At 38.7% G+C, this 5,380-nt stretch overlaps 1 pseudogene; it reads right to left on the reverse strand.

Moving 5' to 3' along the window:
- The window catches only part of LOC105308117, a 5,522-nt pseudogene extending 771 nt beyond the window's left edge, over positions 1 to 4,751 (reverse strand).
- Between the last annotated feature and the right edge of the window lie 629 nt (positions 4,752 to 5,380).

A 5,380-nucleotide genomic window follows, 5' to 3' on the forward strand; every position in this document is an offset into this window, starting at 1 on the left:
TGCCACCTTTCATTTTTGGATCATTTTTCTCACCTGGGGTCTCTGTGTTTCCCCAAGGACAGAGTATCCCAAGGACACATAGAGATTTCACTCCTTCCCCACTCACACACACCCACAAGAAAGCAGCACACTGCCCTCACTTGACCAGACTTTACTCTTGACGACTGATCATTACAGTGCTTGTGCTAGTAAGTTTCCCTCCAAATGATTCACAGGCACACAGAGGACTTCTGGCCCACCGTGCTCCTCCCAAGAACAAAAGCTGCAGTCTCATACTCCTCCCTTCATAAGCTCTAAATCCCATCTCAACCCAGCCCACATGCCTGAGTTCACAATTCACTTGAGCTGGGACTAGAAATATGAAGCACTGACCAGTCCTCTGTCTGAGATGCACTGTTACTCCTAGGGCTTTTCACGCCTTCTCCTGATAACGCCTTTTCCTTTTGCCCGAATCTTTACACATGCACACATGAGGAACCCCTCAATGACCTGAATCCAGTACCTCCAACAACGCAGATGACCAGACTGAGGATCAGGGACTGGCCACCCAGAATCACAATGTGTAATATAAACACACAAGGTGCCCATCACTGTGCTCTGGAGTGGCCCCTCAGATGTCCCAATTCTGATTTTATACTTCAGACCTAACACGGCAGGCGCAGAGCTAAATGGCTCCAGAATTTGTATGCAAAATATGATCCCTCTTCCTAATGGGATTTGCAAAGCCTGATACAAAATTATCAGTTCAGCTGCTGTTAAAAATGACTCTTAGACCAAGAATTTGCCTTTCCATGGCAATTTCCAGCGTCATGTCCAGCATCATTGCATGTGAGCACATAGTAACATGCCCGATCATACTGTTTTAATGAAGGAATGAATGCTCTTTCCCAAACACAGACATTACTGAGATATCACTGCCTTCTGTCGCCTCTCTCCTTGCACACAGTGAGTAGAGAACGTCATCTTTGGAAAAGCTGTTAGGTGATTTTCACTGGGAACAAGCAGTATTTGTGTTTGATAGGAGTTGGATGTAAGGCACTCAGATGCCATGCTTGCTTTTTACAGTTTAGTGCTGCTGTAAATAAGGTCTTAGGGCAGATACTCAGTGTTAAAAATGCAAATTAAGGGGCTTCATCTCGGAGCTGGGGAGTAAATGATGGAGAGTGGGGCCCCAGAACCTATTCTTTATGGGATTCTCAAAGGACTTGTTAAGTACATGAAAGTCGGGTGAGCAATGTTTACAAAGTTGTCCTCAGCCTGACTTCCCATTGAGATCCCGTGTGGTTTTTAGAACTACCATCTCCTGTGCCCCACCCTAGAGATTCTGTCAGTCTTTGGAAGGGCCCAGCATCAATAATGTCTTAATAAAGTGGCCCATTATTCTGCTGTGAGGCCAGAGGTAAAAAACATTTCTGAGTACTGCGTGCATGGTCTGGTCCATGGAAAAGCCTCCATAGGGAGGCCTGCTGTACCCAAGTTTTGTTAGGGGAGAGTCAATCTATCTCACATTCCCAGTGATGTGGCAGAATCCATAGGTATCTCTAAGAGGCAAGGGTACACAAAGATAAGGGAGGTGACACTCACATTTTGGTCTCCACAGAGGAATTCCATATGTGCATAGATTTTTCAGGTTCCCTAAAGCAATGTAAGTAAAATGAGATGATGCAGGCCCTCTCTGACCATGGGGCAGCCTTTGGATCTCACTGTAAATGTGATGGAAGATTATGAGAGCAAAAGGAGGATCCTTAGAGAACTTAGGAACATGATCAGAGTGGAGCAAGTGACGTCCCTCTGAGACAGCAAAGAAATAAACCTAGGCTTCTTGAAATCATTTACGGTGAAGCAGACCTTCCCAGAGCACATTTTAAGGCGTGGCTTCTGCCTTGAGCTTTGGAACTCTCACCTGTCATTGTCTTCATTCCTTCCCAGCTACCTGGGTATATGGTTACTGTCTCTTCTCCGTCCACATACCAGCGCTTTTTCCTTTGCTCTAAAAGGGAGACCAGGTTGGGCTTAAGAGACAACATGACCTGTTTATTCAAAAATGGAACATGACTCTTGCTAAGGATTCTCCAACTTCCAACTCAGTATTATGTTCAAGTGAGAAGAAAGAACATTATAGGTTATAGAAAATTATTTCCCCAAACACTATACTTCTATTGAATCAAAAATAAGGGATAGATATACAAGTTTAAAATGTAGGTAACAATATTTTATGTCACTGATATTCTATAATTATCCTTAATCTAAAGCAAGTTGAAGTATTATAAAGATTTTCTTCTTTACACCAACAAACCACAAGTAGTTCCTTTAAAAAGGGTCATAAAAACAGTTATACAAAACAGAAACTCCCAAGAAACATTCTAAAAGACAAAACAAAACAAAACAAAACCACTAAACCCTGAGGGTAGATTAGAGATTCTGGAAGGAAGTCACCCTCACCCAGGGAGAGAAGGTTCCTGTAGTTCTCTAACATCACGTCCCTGTACAAATCCTACTGAGAGGTCCAGGCATTCCCACTCCTGAGAGAATTCTATGGCCACATCCCTGAATGTCTTTACTCCCTGAAATTAAAAAAAAGAAAAAAAATTAACAAATAGCCATGGACAGTTCATAACATGATCCAACATGAAAAGAGCAAGAAAAACTAGTTGTGACTGAGGTGAGTGGCCTAAAACGTACAATTAGATTATTTTCAACACGGTACTATTCTCTAATATTTTCTCTAATTGAAAAAAGCAAATGATATAATTTTAAAACCCACTATCAATACACTTTAGAAAAGAAAAATATCTAATTAAAGCATCCACAAACGCATACATAATTTTGGGTGTGTATAACCCATGTGGGAAACTCATGGTGAATTCGAAGTGTATTTCTCAAATTTTAACATGAATTGGACATCTTGTAAAAATGCAGATTGATTTAGTCCTGGGTTAGAGCCTGAGTTTCTTCATTCATCAGATTCACCGCCAATGATAGTACCTCAGCTCCAAGAACCACATTTTTTATATCAAAGAGGTAAAATATGATGAAGAATTAATGGATTCCTTCTAACTGAGAGTCTCAAAGCAATCACATGTTCTCATGTATTAGCAACAAAGGCAGAACAATCCTTTTTAAGCACTTACTATACTGCACATTATTCCTTCAGTTTTTATAGATTAATGCATAAAACTACGAAAAATAATCTGAGAGCAATAATGTTATTAAGCTTCTTTTATAAAATATTTGTCATACACCCAGTAAATGGTGTAGCCTGGGATTTAATCTGCTTCATCTAACCTAGAATATATCTAAAAGGAAGGCACATAAAAAGCCAACATATAGATACAATTGTAAAAGAATCATTGATTTTGTAACTGAGAAGAGATATGGAAACAAGATGCCAGATCAGATTTGATAGTACATTTTACATTTTATCCACACATCCATATATTTAAAAAAGTAACTATGTACATGGTAAAAGTAAAACAGCAGGAAACTTTTAATGTCAATGGAATTAAGTATTTTCAACTACATAAATTTATAAACCTATTTATGAAGTTTCGGTGTCCTTAAAAACCACTACAGAGGCAAACATACACAGTGACAAATGAATGAGCTATCGTTTCTGAGTGTGTATTTCATTGACACTTTTTATCTGTTATTTGCGCTGTTATATTTTAGAGTTTTAAGTCACTTGAACATATGTAAATTATATATTTCTTTTATGTAAATACAACAGTCATAAACAAAAGTGGTCTGACATGATTTGGAATAAAATGCGAATTTGAGACCAAGGCCTGACTTAGAACCTCCACTTATAAAAGCCAATATCTCTAATAAACAAAGGTGAAAGCCTTTATTTTCCAAAGAAAACTACAAGCAAAGACAAACTCAGAAGAAAGGGATTTCCAGATTAAATGTTATAATTTATACATAATACTCAGTAAATCTTCCAAAATCCTCATCAGTGATGATGGGGGGAAACTATTATAGAGAAAGGCTCTGGCAGACAGGGCCCGAATCAAGTGAAAGAAGTTAACATCAACTGTAATGGGACAAACTAATATTGGTGCCTGATGCATATAGAAGGGCACAACATTCCTGTGTTATTGTTAGCAGAAAAGAGTAAATCACAGAATGAATCAACTATTGGATAAGTTTTATGTAAAATTCAAGCATTTATATCTACCATGTCCTGTAATCTTTTGCATATTTTAAATAGTATGATTTTCTTAGCATTCTACAGAGCAAGGCTCTTCCAATTATCAGAACTTTCTGAGTAATTCTGGGCCACATTCCATCCTGTTTATTTGTGCATTTTCTTAATCCTGGTCTACATAGAGCTGATGGAGCATCCAGACGGGACCTAAACTGAAATATTCTCCTTCACTGATAGCCTAGGACCCAACCCCACTCCAGTGGGAATCTTGGATATTAGCTCCTTCTCTTCTGATCTGTCACAAAGAAAACATTTTCAATAGTTGCAGGACATTAATTCATGGTGAGAACTGTTCACACTGTACAAGAAGCCAGTATAGAGAGTGGAGAGCACCTGTGGAACTCAGGAAAGAGGTGTTCTAAAGAGCTGACCCAAGACTGTCATAAGGGAAAGAGGAGAAAAGTAGTTGAAAATATATTGGTTAGGTAAGAACATCACAAGTAGAGAAGTAAAGATTAGCAAGTTCTAAATGTATGTCATTTCAGGAACAAATAAGGACACAGCCCCTGACTTGGAACATGACACTTACCTGAGAACCTGCCATTTCTTCCTCTTCCTCCTCCTTCTTTACTTATATTGAGAAGTCACACCTGAATCTTGAGAACTTTATTAAATTAATTTGGGTGACCTTGGTTAATGAAATTATGTAGGCTTCAAGAGTACAATTCAACAATGTCATATGTACACTGCATTGTGAGTTTCCTTCTGTCACCATATATTTGACCCCTTTTATCTACCTCCCCGCCTCCCCTTTCCCTCTGGTAACCACTGAACTGTTGTCTTTATCTATGAGTTTTTGTTTGTTGCTTTCAGTTGTATATGCCATGAGTGAAATCATTTGGTTTTCAACGTTCTCTGACTTATTTCACTTAGCTTGATAATCTCTAGATCCTTTCATGTTGTGGCAAATGGCAGTATTTCATCTTTTCTTAATGCTGAGTTTTATTCCATTATATATATGTACTACATCATCTTTATCCAATCATCTATCAAAGGGCACTTTGGTTTGTTTATTTTCAAGGATCATTTCTAGTTGAGAATGTATTTAAAGGTATCAGCAGAGCCTCTTCACCTGCTACCACCATACCCACAGGCAGGATCTTAAAAGGCAGAAAAGACTACCCTTCCCTGTCCTCTATCACAGGAGAGTTTCAGTAATAAGTATCTACATAA

Source organism: Pteropus vampyrus, unplaced genomic scaffold (assembly GCF_000151845.1).
Source record: "Pteropus vampyrus isolate Shadow unplaced genomic scaffold, Pvam_2.0 Scaffold551, whole genome shotgun sequence".
In the NCBI taxonomy this organism is placed as follows: Eukaryota; Metazoa; Chordata; class Mammalia; order Chiroptera; family Pteropodidae; genus Pteropus; species Pteropus vampyrus.